The 17973-nt window shown below is 45.4% G+C and overlaps 1 pseudogene; it reads right to left on the reverse strand.

Moving 5' to 3' along the window:
- Nucleotides 1-462: 462 nt before the first annotated feature.
- On the reverse strand, nt 463-559 carry LOC128111310 (uncharacterized; annotated as a pseudogene).
- Nucleotides 560-17973: the final 17414 nt, after the last annotated feature.

Genomic DNA, 17973 nt, shown 5'->3' on the forward strand with positions numbered 1-17973 from the left:
ACCTCGGGAGACACCAGGAAAGAATCCTCTGGAGGAAAGGGTCTGGGAGAACAGGGCAGATCCTCCCCCTGCCTTGTACGTCCTCACAGACGAGCAATGTTCTTTCCTGGGAAACATGGAGCTCACAGCAGTATGTAAATCCCATAGCAGAGCACTGACTATCACTAGGCCACCAAGAACTGGACTTTAAGAAAGCTTGGGCCAAGCAGGGAAGCCTGGGAGTTGTTATTTTCATCAGACGTTGTTCCTAACTGGAGAGTGCAGCGGGCTTCCTGCCCACAGCCATACCAAAACTGCAGCTGTGCTTTCATTGGTCACAGCAATAAGAGGTAAGTAAAGGCCACTGAAGAGGAGAAGCAGAAGGATCAATATGACGAATGGATGTGCAGATACACAGTTGAGGGTTTATCCCAGTGCCTAAAACCCAGGAGGCACTGGTTAACATTCACAGAAAAGGTAGTTAAAGAAACCCAGAGTCTCTGCACGTCATCCATGTGCAGGGGCAATGCTAATGTCTGCACCATTCCGATTTTCGTACATGTGCTGCCAAAGTGAGCACCCAGCATCTTTCCTGGCCCTCTCTGCCAGGTATCTCTTCTCTCCATCCCCAGCTGGCTCTCCCCCAATGGTCAGGATCAGTCACTGCAAAGCTGTGATGTAATGACATGATTCTTAAATGTCTTATCTGAGAGATGATTGCCTGGTTGCTGACTCCCAAACTTACTTAGTTTTCTTCTGAAAAAGCAGACCTAAAAATTCTCACAAATTCCATTTTGTTCTTCTCCACATTCCCTTTCTTACTTCCTTCTACCAGCCATGCATCATATTTTACTTTTACAGCGCTCGGGATCTGGTTATGACAAACCTCGCACTAGCTCATCATATTTGTTTTATGGCCTCCCATCTGCTTTTAGTAAGTTACATTTCTTATAAAGAAGTGCACGAACCCAAAACGCGTAGATATCTCTTGTGACCCTGAGGGCTGAGCCTGCAAGTGATGCTAATGTAACCATCACTTGCTTAATGTTTCTCAGACTCTCAGAGTCCTTTCCAAGGACATGTGGCAGTGTCTTACAAGAAGCCATTGTGAGGCTTTTACAAAACCATGCCTTACATGGAGCCTGTCTTCTGCTCAGATCAGCATCTGTGATTTGAGAGTGTTCTTCACAATGGTGTGTGTGTCCGCAGACAGGGCACACACACCAACACGCACACAAGGGAAGTTCAGAAACACAGGCAGCGATTCATTCGAATGTGAGCTCCTTCCTCTCTTGCCTGCTGTGGCTGTAACAACTCTCCAAGGAAGACTCATGGCACAGATGCTCTCCGCAGCATAACCTGCCTTCCCATTAGCTGCGGCTTCTCAGTCAGAAGCCAAAGCCCTTATACTCTTTGGTCAGCTTCCTGTACCACGCACACTGGTACTTGGGATCCAGTCTGTCTTCAGACTATAGTTCATGCAAAGCAAAACATAAGAACAACCACTTTTTTCCTACCTGCTCCAGGAGCCACCAGGAGCCTGGCTGCTGCTCAGAACCCGTCAGACACCAGGGTGAGTTCTTCAGCTCCCTTCCCTGGAACCAGAACCTGCGAAGACTTTCAGTTGCTATGAGCAAGCAGACTGTAAGCTTCTAGTCAGTTCCTTCTCTTCCTTCCCCATGGCTTATTGAGTGCCAGGGTGAAGGACTCAAGAAAAAAAAAAGTTTAGAAAGATAGGGATTGAATTTGGGGGGGGGGAGGGAGAGAAAAAACCAGGGCTTTCAAGGCAAGAGTTAGTTCACCCAGCACCCTTCCTCCGAGGAGGAAATCCCTCCTTTCCCAGCGTTGATTTCTCATAGAAGACTTGCCTCTCTATTACTCATGTAATTGCTACATTGCCCCTTTGCAAACTGCAGACATGCTTTTTGGGCAGGCCTCCAGATTTTTCATGCATGCCTCTACCTGTCCATGGGGATATCACTGGGCCTGGGAAAGTTGAGAGAGCAACACGCCACCTGAAAGGGAAGACCTAGACCAGACTATTAATCAAACTGTAGGGTCAAAAATAGACCCCAGAAGGATAGAGGGCTGGTATGAGCTTCTCCACACACAGGGCATCCACCTCACTCATGGGATCGCCAGACTATGGTTCGGAATCCTTCCAAGTAGATAGGCAGGCTACACTTTGTCAAGCTTTGACTCGTTTCCCCAAAGAGCAAAGGAGTAGTGGGGATTACTCTCACAGAAGGAATGTGGTTTTCTTACTCTGGGCAGCCAATGCAGGGGAGTCAAAGATGACAGACGAACTCTTAGTTTCTTTAAGTCAAGTAGGGTGGAATACGTCGTTCAAGACAACATTCAAAGATAAGGCAGACATTACGGCGGCTCCATGCCTGACTAAGTCCTAGACTCCAAGAAGGCCACAGTGGAGAGGAATGACCAATTAGGAAGAAGCTAGGAAATGGTGGCTCCCCTGGTCATGATCTATGTGACTTTGCGTAAGTCACTTAACCTGGCTTCTAACCAAATGCAAGGGGAAGAGTGGCCTGAGGATCAGAGAGATCGCATCACCTCTCACGTTCACATCCAGTCCCCCATTCTTTCATTAAACAAATGATTTTCATTGGGGCGTCACCCTTCCCCTGTTTGTTTGTGTGAGGTCATCACCACTCCAGACTTCTTTAGAAGAATGCACAAGGCCAAGGCCAGCAGATTCAGAGATGGAGTTCTGAAGCATTTGATGAGAAAATGATTTCTTTCCCCCGTGTAGTGACTGCCGATCATAGAGGCAGAACCTAGGGCTGATGGTCACAGTGTTAGGGGAAGGGAGACTGTAAACAATGCCACCGCAGCAGAACTCAGAGCCTGGAAATGGGATGTCTGAGGTTATTGTTGCTGTGAGAAACACGGTGATTAAAAGCAACATGGGGGGGAAAGGGTTTATTTCATCTTACACTTCCCAGGGAACAGTCTGTCACTGAGAGAAGTCGGGGCAGGGACCTGGAGGCAGAACCTTGAGCAGAGACCATGGAGGGGTGCTGTTTATGGATGTCTGACACCTGGCTTGCTCAACCTGTTTTCTCATACAACTCAAGACAACCTGCCCAGGGGTGGCACTGCCCGCTGTGGGCTGGGCCTGCCCACGGTGATGGCTAAAGTTAGGTTTTAAGTTTCAAATGACAGTGCTTAAGAGATCTATAAGACAGAAATGCCTCTCACCTGTCAGCCCCACTTATAACTCCTGGAATGCTGGGGTCTGCTGTTCATGTAAGATAGCAAGCCACATATTTTTGCTTCTGTAAAGAAGCTTGGTTGCCCCAACTGCACAGGAAGTGCTTGATCACACATAGGCAGGAGGTAGGTAGGCAGGAAGTACGTCAGGATGTACGTTTGCCCCTGACTGGACGAAGGTGGGAAGTACGTAGCCTTGTGGGTCTCGCCTTTATAAGTCCCCCTGCACCCCATATAATGTAATTCTGGGAATTCTGGGTGTAGACCTGACCATTGTCCATCATCCTGATCAGTATTTAATAAATCTTGCTTCGAGTTTGGCTCTGAAATTGTGGTAGTGGTCTTATTCTTGTCTGGTGGGATCAATACCATGTCAATCATTAATCCAGGAAATGCCCTACAGGCTGACCTATAGGCAATCTGGATGGAGGCATTTTCTCAACTGAAGTCCTTCTTCCCAGATGATCCTAGTTTATGTCAAGTCCAACCAGAGCACTGTATGAGACCAGCTTTTGAAAATGTTGTTTGAAGGGTTGGATTGAGTCATGGCCGAAGCCAGCATTCTTTTGTGTTTCTACAGTGTATCACTTATCTCCTTAAATCCACACAATCAGATGTCTGATACACTAGGATTGCATCTGATATGACTCTTCCTCCTGCCCTCTACACCTACCGCTGCTTGTAAACATTCACTTTCCCCAAGAACACCAGTTTCAGCAGGGTTATAGGTCCAACAAATCTGTTTCTTTTTGACTCATTCTTGGAAATGTTTTTAAAGTCTCAGTTTGCATATAGAGAGATGTAGAACAAGTAAGGCAGATTCTAGAGAAAGATTTCAAAATTCTTTCCTCTGTTTTTCTGAATATAGTTCTTTGTTAATAATCTGGACAATGTGCAAGGTGGAGTGTCATAGTGGAAATCCCCATGACTCGATCTCCCCAGTAACCATACATAATATTAGAGTAATTGGCTGTTCAATAGTGTGACCCATAGAGCAGAGGGGACAGCCTAGAGCTGTCTAGGAATGCAGGAACAGGACCTAGGCTAGTCGGCATTTTAATAAGACACCCAAGGAACCTGTGTGCCTAAAGCCTGAAAAGCCTTGGTTTATTATTGCACGTGTCTTTGTACTAAAAGAATTTTTGCGTATAGTTAGAGCATTTGGGGCAGGGGGAGGCATAACATTTCTTTTAATCTCACAGTTTAGGTTAAATGGAAAGTATGTGTGAATACAATGAGCTAGAAGCCATGACATCAAAATCTTTATCTAAAACATAAGCAGTGCACTTACTGGAAAATTATGCCAGTTGTGATGGTATTATAGGGCGATGCTGGACTCTAGGATACTATCTATGTACAGTAGCAAACTCAAGCAGGACACAGCATACAGTAGAGGCAGCCAGTCTTCTGCTGGAATATATGGAGCCACATGGAGGGCATGTTCACAGTTGCTGATCCCCAATCAACGTTCAGGTTAGTAGGTCTGGGAGAGGCCTAAGAATTTGCATTTGTAGCAAATGCCTGGGAGTGTCCATGCTGCTGGCTCTAGAACCTTTCATCAGGATTTCAAAAATATAAAAATGGGTTTGTTTTGCACACACACACTGTATGTATGCATGTGTACATGTGTGTGTGTGCGTGTGTGTGTGTAGATAGTGTGTGCGTGTGTGTGTGTGTGTGTGTGTGTGTGTGTGTGTGTGTGTGTTTTGTAGGATATTTGATTACACTGTGAATCCCAAGATTGTGTTATTTACTGGAAAAACCTGCTTCTAGTTGTGGTGTGGCTCAGTGCTAGCACACACCTTTAATCCAAGCGCTTTCTGTAATTGGACATTTCCTGTCCCAACTGTCTGGTTCCATAACCGACTCAGAGACTGAATATGAATTGTAAATGCTTGGCTGACAGCTCAGGCTTGTTGCTAGCTAACCATTACACTTAAAGTAACTCATATTTCTATTTATGCTTTGCCATGTGTCTCATGGCTTGCTGCTTCATTTTTTACATGTCCTGCTTGCTCAGAGGCTGTCTGGCATCTGTCTGACTCTGCCCTCCTTCTTCCCATCATTTTTAGTTTGGCTTTCCTGCCTCACTTCCTGCCTGGCTACCAGCCTGTCAGCTTTTTATTAACCCTTAAGAGTAATACATATTCATAGTGTACAGAAGGATTATTCCACAGCAGCTTTCTTTTTGGATATTGTAAATAGGATTAAATAAAGTCAACCACAGGTCAAGAGGTGTAGCAAGCAACCAGTTGACAGGAAGTAAACATAGGATCATTGAGAAAAAACCATAGAGAGTAAGAGGGAGTCAGGAGGACAGATAGAGAGGTGCACAGGAGGTAGAAGAGAGGGACATTCAGTTTGAGGAGTTTTTTGAGATGGCATAGGAGAAGAGAGGGCTTCTGGGACATTGGCAGAGGAGGAAGATCAGCTGGGTGTGTCCTCTGCCTCTCTGAGCTAGCAGGCTTTCAGTCCAGCATCTGGCTCCCGAGTCTTTATCGGTAAAATCAAACGTGTGTGTGCATGTGTGTGTGTGTGTGTGTGTGTGTGTGTGTGTGTGTGTGTGTGTGTGTGTGTATGTATATATATTCCTGAAATTTGCTTTTTGCTTTTATTCCCATGAGTGGGATATCTTTTCATGCCTTATTGTGATATTCCATCATTTTAAGGGTTACAGGATAAGGAATGATTGTTGCTATGAAAATAATGCATGTCAATGATTTTAAAAGAGAAAAATCAATGTATTCAACATAAGGATAGGCATCCACACTGTCACTTCCTTTTTTCAAAATTAAATTTAACTTCTTTTTTTAAAAATGTGTATAAGTATTTTGCCTACATGTATGTATGTGCACCACCTGCATGGTTGGTGCCTTTGGAACTTGGAAGAGTGTTTCAGATCCCCTGGAATTGGAGTTATGAGTGGTTGTGAGGCACCATGTGGGTGCTTAGCATTGAACCTGGGTCCTCTGTAAAGCAACAAGTGGTCCTAACCACTGAGCCATCTCTCCACCGTTTTAATAGCCACCTTTAAATAAACATCTTGTGATTGGGTCTAAAGATAAGCGATGATCCTAACTGACCAGAAATAGGATTCACATTACGTAAGCTCCTATGGGGATCCACAAATGAAATTCTCTTCCTTTGGGGGCTAGAATCATCTTTTTCCATGTATCCACAATGCCGGCTGTGACCTGGGTACACAGAATGCCATGGTGGCTGAAAACAAGGGGCTGTGCTTGGTGCAGAGTCATCCACCATGCTGCAGACGGACGCTCGGGAGCCAGATGCCCTCCTCAGCAACCAGACTCCTGGGAGAAAGTGGCTGGATTTGCAAACACGGAACCGCAGAGGGCAGGCTGGTGGGAACCAGACCTGGTTTTGTGAGGCAGTTCCCGACAGGCGTGCTGACACGCTTCTTGGAAATCTGCCTGCTTCAGCTACAGTGTGCCTTCTAGACGTCTCCTGCCGTGGGAAGCTCTGGGCTCAGACTTCTTCATCTCAGCAAGTTAACTAGTCAAAAGGGTTTTTTATTTTGGTGCAAAAATATAGCATAAAAAGAAACAGGAAGATATAGTAAAGCGTGGGTATGAACGTATTTCTTAAGTTGAGCTATGCCCTTGTTCTGTGATTGCTACCAAAGGGTGGCAGGACCACAGCAGGTCCTAGGGTACTGTGGGTCAAGACCCCTTGGGGGTCGAACAACCCTTTCACAACATCATATATCAGATATCCTGCATATTAGATACTACATTACAATTCCTAACAGTAGCAACATTACAGTTATGAAACAGCAATGGAAGTAATTTTATGGTTGGGGGTCACCACAACATGAGGAACTGTCTTAAAGGGTCACAGCATTAGGAAGGTTGAGAACCACTGTCTAGAGATTCGAATATGGAATATTCTAGTACAGAGATTAGAAATCTTAAAGAGCCACTACACTGCCTCTGAGTAAGCCATATATTGGTCCCTATTGGGCCAATTTTTAATTGAAAACTCTATCAAGAAGACTTCATTTTACTCACTACACAAGCCTTCAATAAACCTGCTATTAGCCTGGCACTGCGCCTGATATCTGAGGTACAGATTCCCGGAATATTAAGGAATCGGAATTGAAGGCCTGACGAGAGAATCAGGGATTAAGCTACCTGGGCATGAACATGACGGGGGATAAGATGCACACTGACGGCGATACGTCTAACCCAGACGTGACCTCAGCCATGCTTGAGACAAGGCGGCAAAGAGGACTAGATACAAGCTGGACTGGCTGGACAGAGCACCGTGTGCCAGGAAGCATGAGTCATGTGTGCCAGGGCATGGATGTGAGGAAGAGTCAGGCAAGCACGAGACAGCTCCAGACCCTGTGTGGAAGCACAAGAGAGGGGATGAGGTAGAAGTCAGCGGAGAGGTCGGACACACATAGTCACGGCAGAGTCATCAGTGAGGCGTGTGGGACAGGTTTTCATCTCTACAGGCTCCTGGACAGTGTTGCAAAGACTGGGAGTGGGAGGCAAGACCAGAGTCAGGAGCCCAACTCTGAGCCGCTTATGGCGTCTCAGGGAGTAGCTGCGCTGTGTCCTGGAACAGGCCACAGACACCAGGGGAGATTCAAGGCATATTTGGGAGTGAGGAGGTGTGATGCTGGGATGACCAGTTGGTGGGGAGGATGAGGATGAGGTGTGAGTCCAAGGGACCCCAGGTTTATTTTAGGCAGTTGGTGAAAAGCGACAAAGCGTTGTGGGACAGGGGCCAGTTGAGTGCATGAATGGGTTGGGAGATGGCCCCTGGTATTGCATCTAAAACCAGAGCAAACTTGATCTAAGGTTTGTCAAGAGGGTTTACATCATCCCCCACACAGTGTATAAATACCTCCATAGAAGGTTCAGTAGTGCCCCCTCAAAACCCACATCTACCTAGAAACCAATAATGTAACCTTAGGGTCTTGCATATGTAATTAGTCAAGACATTAAGTCAGCTGAGTAAAGATGGACTCTAAATCTAATGGAGTAAATACAAGAAATGTAGAGGCCTGGGGATAACACAGGCCGGGACTAGAGTGATACGGTCACATGCAAGGGACAGTATGGACAGCTGGAAGTCACCAGAAGAAGCAAAGGAAGTTTCTCTCTACACCCTTCATAAGCATCATGACTCCATTGGGAAACTATTTTATACTTTGAGCTTTCAGAATCACAAGCAAAGAAGTTCTTACCGATTTAAGCTGCTCAGTTTGTGATGGGCTTGCAGTTGTTGCAGACTTAGGAAATGGACACTGGTCGCCCAGATCCCTTTGACCAAGCTTTCGGTGAAATTGCACTATTATTCAGTTTTCGGGGTAGATTTAGATTCCCGTTTCTTAGGAAGGGATGCTAAATTGAGCTAGAAAGCTTCACACGTGTGTGTGTGTGTGTGTGTGTGTGTGTGTGTGTGTGTGTGTGTGTGTGTGGTTTATTACAGATCACTGCAAGGCACAGCGGTGCTGAAACGTGGTTAAGTCGGATCAGAGCCGAGGAAGGGACAGGCTGCTGGGAAGTCAGACCAAGACTGGATTCTGGAGTTAGCTGTAGGGTAGGGTTACCAGGTACCATTGACCTCACCACATAATACTACCAACATTATTGGAAACACGCAGATTGGGCATGATTTTTACATTTTACTTTGTGTGTGTGTGTGTGTGTTCACGTGTGTGCACATGCCAGCGAAGGTCTGTTGCTAGAGTTTTTCTGCCTGGCCCACAGTCAGGACAAATCTCTCTCACCCGCCAGTCCCAAGCCGCTCAAACCCGATCAAGTAAACACAGACACTTATATTGGTTTCAAACTGTATGGCCGTGGCAGGCTTCTTGTTAACTGTTCTTACAGCTTAAATTAATCCATTTCTATTAATCTATACCTTGCCACGTGGCTTGTGGCTTACCGGTACTTTACATCTTCCTTGTCCTGATGGCAGCTGGCAGTGTCTCCCCCCACCCAGCTTCCTGTCCTCTCTATTCTCCTCTCCGTTAGTCCCGCCTATACTTCCTGCCTGGCCACTGCCAATCAGTGATTTATTCATTGACCAATCAGCAACACATTTGACATACAGACCATCCCACAGCACCTCCCCTTTTCTTTTCTTAAAAAGGAAGGTTTTAACCTTTACACATCTCCAATGTCAGCTTGGTATATTTGGGAATTTGGGCGTAGCTTCTCTTACTACTTCCTGCTGGAGGGGGGCGCTGTATCTTCTGGGGAAACAAAGAAAATTTTAGGATCATGGAGTAGTCTGTGAGGCTGTATCATCTGAGCCAGTTGTCTTGAAACGGTTCTGGATGTTGGATCATCTGGGCCATGGTGTCATTGGAGACCTTTCAGGGGGTCTTGGCTGGTCAAACCTGATGTATCTTACTCTGGAACAAATCCATAGCCTCTTGCTTTCTGTGGAAACAAAAGAGACTCTTTTCCAAAGCAACATATCCTTACATCCAAATTTTGAAGTCAAAGTATCTTTAAAATATACGTACTGGTTTAACTCAGCTTCCTTTACAATCAAACATCTCTCTGTAGTTAAGAATCCCAAAGACAACACAATCCAGACTCTCTGTGTAATAGTCATCTCTACGTGGCTTATTTTTTATATTAATTTTACTGTCTCTTTAAAGACTTTATTTTTTAAAACCATGTATTTGTTTCTATACTGTATATATCACCTTTTTTTGTCTCTTTCAAGCCTACGTATATTTTACACACATTTTAAACTATTACATCTGAATCTGTCTTATTGTGAATCTATTGCTTTAAGCTGCAGCAGCTGTGGCTGCTGGCTCCGCCCACCTCAGCTTCCCATCATGGCTGCGGTATGCTTACCGCCAGCTCTGGGAGCTATCGTGGGTCTATGCTTTTATCCAAGCAGCGTGTAGCCCAGAAACCTCTTTTTTTGTTTTGTACTAGCAAAGGCTAAATCCACAATGTAGCTTAATGTGCCACTTGCAGAGGCCTCATTCCCGCCATACTGCAGGTCGAGCGCGCACACTAGGAACCCGCCAGTAGCTCAAACCGGCAGCTGCTGCTCATTTGAGAGAGACAATTAGGAACTGTTTTTAGCTCCGTTTTAGAATCTTTTTTCTCAGTTTTTAGGTGGAAACTCTTGCCACCACGTTGGACGCCATCTGTTGCTAGAGTTTTCCTGCCTGGCCCACAGTCAGGACAAATCTCTCTCACCCGCCAGTCCCAAGCCGCTCAAACCCGATCAAGTAAACACAGACACTTATATTGGTTTCAAACTGTATGGCCGTGGCAGGCTTCTTGTTAACTGTTCTTACAGCTTAAATTAATCCATTTCTATTAATCTATACCTTGCCACGTGGCTTGTGGCTTACCGGTACTTTACATCTTCCTTGTCCTGATGGCAGCTGGCAGTGTCTCCCCCACCCAGCTTCCTGTCCTCTCTATTCTCCTCTCTGTTAGTCCCGCCTATACTTCCTGCCTGGCCACTGCCAATCAGTGATTTATTCATTGACCAATCAGCAACACATTTGACATACAGACCATCCCACAGCAAAGGTCTGAGGATATCTTGTAGGAATCTGTTCTCTCCCTCCATATGAGTCTCAGAATTGAACTCAAGTTGTCAGGCTTGGGGGCAAACACCTTACCCCGCTGAGCCATCCTTCCAGCACCAAGTTGGGCATTATCTCCACAGTCCCAATTAACAAACAAGTTGACAGACATTAAGTAATTATATGAGGATTATATATTCAACACGTGTTTAGCGGCAGGTTTAGAAGCCAGATTTTCTTATTCTTAGTCTAGACATTTTGCATGGGTATGACGTCTCCTCCACTTTCCCTAGGGAATCGTCTTGGACACTATCAGTTATTATCACAAAAAGAGTCTATGAAAGCAAGTTCACCACACGGCTAAGATTATTTCTGTAATGGAACTATTTCACATGGCAGTCTTTCATGCCTTCTAAAACAAATTATTCAAAGTAAATTGATCTCTTCTTCCTGGCATGGGTAGTGATTATTGTTAATACATTTTAGTCATCTCGACTCCTCCAAAGAAATTTCCAGAAAACTCCAGGTGCAGCTTCAGGTAGCAAAGCTGGAACCCTACCCAAATCTGCACACTCACCCCTAGCCAAAGGAGAATCCTGTATGGAAGGCTCATTCCCAGCTGAGGAGGGATTGGCAATTGCCAGCCGCTGGAGAGGGAGAGTCCGTTTTCTTTAAAGTGTGGCCCCCAGTAGGTTGACCATGCTCTGGTTGCCTGGAGTATGTGGGAATATATATATGGTCAGCACAAATGAACTCGATAGGAGGGGAAAAAAAAGATAATGACACAAAGTTGGGTGGGTAGGGAGAGGGTTGGTGGATCTGGGAGTAGTTGGGAAAGGGAGGATAAATGTGATCAAGATACATTGTACAAAATTCTCAAAGTGTGCCTCTTTCTCTGTCTCTCTCTCTCTGAGTGTGTGTGTGTGTGTGTGTGTGTGTGTGTGTGTGTGTGTGTGTGTGTGTGTGTGTGTATGTATGTGTGTGTGTAATGTATTTAAGGGTTCAAGGCTCCCACTTACTTAATACAACCACGCTAAGGGAATCCTCTGAATGTTTGACCACTGACTCTTCATGCGCTCTTGCGTGTCTCTCTAATGTGATTTTTTTAAAAAAGATTTATTTATTTATTATTTATACAGTGTTCTGCCTGCAGGCCAGAAGAGGGCACCGGATCTCATTATAGATGGTTGTGAGCCACCATGTGGTTGCTGGGAATTGAACTCAGGACCTCTGGAAGAGCAGCCAGTGCTCTTAACCTCTGAGCCATCTCTCCAGCCTCCTAATGTGATAGTTTCCGGCATGCGCACGCAGCACAGTGGATGATGCTGTTGTATCTGTGTCTGCACCTCGGATTCTTCCCTGGCAAGAACTGTGATGGATTCGTGAAGCTCTCCATTCCTAGTGGTTCTTGCTGAACACAGACCCACGGAATGAACAGCAGAGTTCTTACTCTTAGAAAAGAGGGGACAAGGAGACACCCACGGACGCTCCTTCCCGCCTCCTCTGCCAGAGGTTGAGTTTTGCTCTAGAAATTTGAATCAAGAAGCAGCTCCATGGCCTTCGGTCAAATGTGGGTGTGGGGTTGCCTAGTCTCCGTGCCGCCACGTTCTGGGGTGAGCCGCAGAACGACCCTGCACCCTGCCCCTGTGCCGTGACATAAACCTCAGACTTAGTTAGCATTTCAGGAAGTCAGCACAATCTCCAGGGAGCATCTGGATTCGGACCCAAAGTAGGGAGAGTCAGATAATTCCACTGGAGGAAGCGTCTCTTTCGTCAAACACAAACCACGTTGAGGTTGTCATCTGTTGCTAGCCATAGCTTTCTTTTCCACATCGAAAGGACCCCTATTCTCTAGTCTCCGAAACTTCCAGCTCTGTGAGGTTCTCATCACCATACTGCCTGCCTTCTGGTTTACCCAGAAGGAAAATGCAATTATAAATCATAAAGCACAATTTGAATAAACAAAATAAAACATGATACAAATCCAGGCCAGTTCCTGAAATAAAAACACAAAAGAGCCGGCTCACATATGCTCAGAGCTCTTATGATTACTGGCTGAATGGCTCACTCCAGAAAGCATTTGGACAGCCCACGTCCCAGCAAGCACGCTAACGTTTTTTTCAGTCAAGAGATCTGGAGATTGCTCTGACAGTCAACACTTGCTGTTCCAAACATGCTGCCACTTTTGAGGGCCTCAGATTTAAGCTTCCACAGCCTCAGAACTATAGTAAAAGCCAGCTTGAGTGCTCAAAGGAAACATGTTCTGAGGGGGAGCGACTTGGGGCCCAGTGGTGTGTCTCCGTGCTTTGCACCCTCGCACATGACAGGCGCTTGGTAGTTCAACTTCTCTGTGTCGCAGCTGTCAGAGTACAACCCGCATAAAGTAATGACTGCATGGATGCTGATCCAGTCCTTGAACACGAGGCCTCTTAGCCCAGTGTTCTCAACCTTCCTAACGCTGCGACCCTTTAATATAGTTCCTCAAGTTGTGGTGACCCCCAACCATAAAATGATTTTGTTGCTACTTCTTCATAGTAATTTTGCTGCTGTCATGAATCATAATGTAAATATCTGATATGCAGGGTATCTGAGACCCTCAAAGGGGTTGCGACCCACAGGTTGAGATCCATTGTCTTAGCCTGAAGAGATGTACACTAATGTCTTCTCCTCACCTTCACTGTTATACCTGTGCATTCACAGAAATGACTTTTTATTATTTGTTTTAAAATTTTTATTAGCATATGCTAATTGTACAATGCTTTATGAGCTTCATGACAGTTACATATATGAATATAAAGCATTTTGCTCATATTCCTTCCTCCATTATTTTTTCTTGTAGATTTCCCCCTTGTATCTTCTCCTCTCCACATTCTTTTTTACTTTTCCTGTGGGAGACCTACTCTCACATTTATTTACCCCATGCACTCTTGAGGAGTGAGGAATAAGAGACTCAGACAGAAATACAGCGGAGAGAGACAGGCAGAAACACAGGATAGCCTCAGGAGGGCCTGGGTCAAAACCCACCAGCCCCTTCTGTCTCTTCTAAAGGGCTTTTAAAGGAATGCCCAGGTGGCGCAAAAGACCTCCCCCAGCATAGCCAAGTGCAGACCATCCCAGACACTTGGTGAGCACGCACGTGGTCAAGCCATCCCCTAATGCAGCCCTGCTGTGTAAAGCAAGCTCAGCTCTCACTAGGAAGCTTTCATGGGCTCCCATACTTTCCCCAGCAGAATCTACAGATGAATAAAAAAAAAATCATCCAATCAATGAATGTGCTGTGGGCCTGAACAGCCATTCTCAAATGAACAAGTACAAATGGCTAAAACACATAACAAATGTTCAACACCCTTAACCGCCAGGGAAAGGCAAATCAAAACCGCACTGAGATGCCTCCTCACCCTAGTCAGAATGGTCACGTCAAGAAAACAACAGCAAATGCTGGCTAGGATGTGGGAAAGAAAGGGATCCTTATTGACTGCCAGCAGGGATGGATGGCAGTACATGCAGTTGGGATGGACATCAGCAGGGAGGGTTAAATGTAAACTTCCATAGGACCCAGCGATACCACTTCCGAGTATATACCTAAAGGACTGTGAGTCAACACACCACGGAGACACCGGCACATCTGTCTTCATACATCACTGTTCACAATGACCAAGTTACAGAATCAGTGCAGATGGCTATCTACAGATAACGAAGAATGAAATTACATCATTTTCAGGGAAATGTGATTTCATTTATGTGAAATCAGCCAGATCTTCAAAGATAAGGAATTATTCAATTGTTATTCTTTTTGGGGGTTGTTTTGCTTGTTTGTTTTCGATATAGGGTCTCACTATGTAGCCTGGGCTATCCTGGAACCCACTATGTAGATCAGGTTGGCCTCTGACTCACAAAGATCCACCGGGCTCTCCCAGCACATGGTGCTGGGATTAAAGGTGTAGGTCACCATGACTGGTCTAGGAATTAATCGTGATAGCTATGCATTCAACATGTTGGGTGGGGACTCGCTTACTGGACAATGCGTTATAAGGTTTTCATCTCCTGGAGGAAAGTGAGCTACAGTCCTCACCACCACACCATGACCCCCTCGCCAGCCCCCCCCCCCACCCCCAGAGCTGCTGTTCCTCCAATGCACTTCCAGTTTTCTAAATTCTCGGGAAAGAACTCGTTTCAGCCTCATAGCATGAGAAAGACGCCGTTCTTGTTCTGCTTTACCAAGGAGCAGACTAAGGTAAAAGGATGCAGGATTTCACTCTGGGGCATATGGGATGGAACTAAGATCCGAGTCCAGGAAGGCCACCATGCCCATGGGCACAGTTCCTTTATATAGAGGCAGTGCTGCTCTCCCCTCCCTCTACAAAGACCACCAGAGGGCAAACACAGGCAAGTAGGTCATGACAGTGTTCCTCTGTTCAGCCAGTGTTTGACAATTTTCTACCCAGCAGGCAAACACTCAGTGCTGGCCGGCTGATTCAGCTTGACACAAGATAGAGTCATTTAGGAAGAGAGAACCTCCACTGAGAAAATGCCTCCTCCGGAATTACCTGTGGGAAGAGCCTGGGGTGCATTTTCTTAATTACTGATTGATTGTGGGAGGGCCCAGTGCATTGTGGGTGGTGCTTCCCTGGGAAGGTGGTCCTGGGACGCGTTAAGAAAGAATGAGTAAGCCATGAGGAGCAAGCCAGTAAGCAGCATCCCTCTGTGGTCTCTGCTTCTGCTCCTGACCTGACGTCCGCAGTGGTGGGTTGCTACCTAGAAGAGAAGTAAACCTTTTCCTCTCTGAGTTGCTTTTGATCATGGTGTTTCATCACAGCAGTAGGAGCTCTAACTAAGATGCATGCATAACAGAAACAGCTCTAAGAATATGCACGAAGACTCCTCTCTCAACATTTTTTTTTCTCAGTGACTTATCTTGGTTTTCTTCGTGGCCATAGACAATGACCTCAGATTTTTCACTGACCTTTCAATTCCGCAGCCTCAACTGTTTTATAAATCCACAATATGTGTCAACCGTGCTTGCAAACTGTGGCACCAGATCCGCAAATGCAACTGTGTTCTCTCACTTCTCTGCAACTTTCCAAGGCCTTGACAGTAACTTGGCCTTGGCTCTCTCCCCATTCTGCTTGCCAGCCTCTGATTACAGCTCAACCTGGCTGCTACTAAGGACAGCCTTCCCTTTAGCGTCATTCCCCCCATCCCCCGACGTGGGTCTCCTGCCCACCAGCCTGCATCCCTTTACTGACTCTTCTTGGTCCCATCACTCCCTCAGTCAAGTATAGACAACGCAGTGTTGAGCCTATCACACCTAAACCCCCTTGCCTGACTTGTAAAGCCTCCATTGTCTCACCCCACCCTATCTATCCAGTTTTCTTTCACAGAAAGGCCGATCCACTCCCACTGAGCCACGAGGCTGTTATCTTCAGTACGGAGGCAGCAACCCACATTCCTCTCCAGCTGTCATGTCCCACCTCCGATGACCTCTTTCTTGCTAGGTCTCTGGCAAGTCGCATTTTACCCATGGCAAAAGAGCCCAGCTCAAGTCTAAACTCTATAAACAAACTGTCCCTATCCCTTCAACATGCGCTGATCACATCTTCCTTATTGTGCGTACAAATAAATAGTAACATGAATAACAGTCGTAGCGAGCCAACTTCTATTGAACACTTCTTATGTGTCGGGCTCTCTTGGGAAAGGCAGCGTTACTTTTTATTATTACTCTTTATTATTCGTGGTTACAGATGGGGAAACACAGACCCAGGGGAAACAATGTATCCAGAGCAACACCTGTTTGCTATTTGTTTCTCCCATGTGTTACTTAATTAGCTCCCCACTGAGAGGAGAGACTTAGCTTCAGAGTGTTGGATGTTTCCCACATGGCCAGGATGGGGGCAGTAAGTCTATTGTACGTTATTAGTTAGTTCTGCTAATCAGTCTTTTATACATGCAGGTGTTACACATTTCTTAAAATTCTCACCCTAGAGAGCTGTCCCCTTTGTCAAATGAGCAAAGGAATGCTCTGCAAATCAATCCTTTGAGGCACAGTGATGAACAGTTTGGGGGAAATCCTAAATGGATACATTCCCCGTGTGATTCTATGTTACTCTTCACATATACTGGAAATGCTCAGGATGGGAAGCCATAGAACCGTCAGAATTACTCATGAGATTAAGTGGCATTTTAGGAGGGTCACTAGGCAGGGGCTCAGGTCACTGGGCAACATCTTTATTCTCTAATTTTATTAAACAATTACATGGCAGCAAAATATTCCTAGAAGTAACCAATTTTTTGTAGTACAATATTTGAGTTTTCTTCAAATCTCTTCCAATACCTGTTTTTCTTTTGACAACCAAGGTAAGTAGAGATATAAATTTTAAAAAGACAATTATCACAGCATAACCATTAAGCAGGGAAAGGATTGTGATTTAGACGAACACTTTAATTTTTATGACAGTCATAAGTCTTTCTTATACTCACTGTAGGTATAATCTCTCTCTTCTCCCCCACACCTATCCTATTTAACGCCCCACAAGCAAGAATTCATGAGATTCTTCCCCTCTCCCCACTTCAGATCAAAGCTTTGTCAAAGGCCAAAATCATAGAGGAGAAACATTCTTTTTCAAAATCCTTAGCTTGGCTCTGCTGTAGTTTATGAATTCCCAAGCAAACTCATAAATACTAAAGGAGCAGGTAGTTATAAACTAACACATTAGCTGAGAAAACATACTTCATCCCGCCTTGACTTTCGACTGATTACTGCTCACTTTCACAGACCCTAAGGATTTTTCTGACCTACCAAAAAAATGTTTACTCATTTATTTTGTGTGTAGAGGTGTGTGCTCCTGAGTATAGGCATGTGCACTATGTGCATGTAGGTATCGTCAGAGGCCAGAAGAGGGCGTTGGATCTTCTGGAACTGGAGTGGCAGGCAGTTGTGAGCTGCCCAGTGCAGGTGTTTGGAACTGGGTCTTCTGAAATAGCTGTGAGTGCCCTTAACTACTGGGTCATCTCTCCAGCCCCTTTATGTAGTTTTACAGCCTCAGCTTATTGGGGTTCTGCCAACTGAAGCCAGATACATTTCCACCAGATCCTGCAGTAATTTCAGTTTAGCGATGAGCTGGTTTAGCAAACATTTCTCTGGAGAAGTGGTTTTCAAACTAAAAGCCACTTAGAGGAAACAATATTGCATGGTAAATGGTAACATTTCATGTCATTTCCCCAAT

Source organism: Peromyscus californicus, unplaced genomic scaffold, assembly GCF_007827085.1.
Source record: "Peromyscus californicus insignis strain IS unplaced genomic scaffold, ASM782708v3 Scaffold_15__1_contigs__length_86483966, whole genome shotgun sequence".
Lineage (NCBI taxonomy): Eukaryota > Metazoa > Chordata > Mammalia > Rodentia > Cricetidae > Peromyscus > Peromyscus californicus.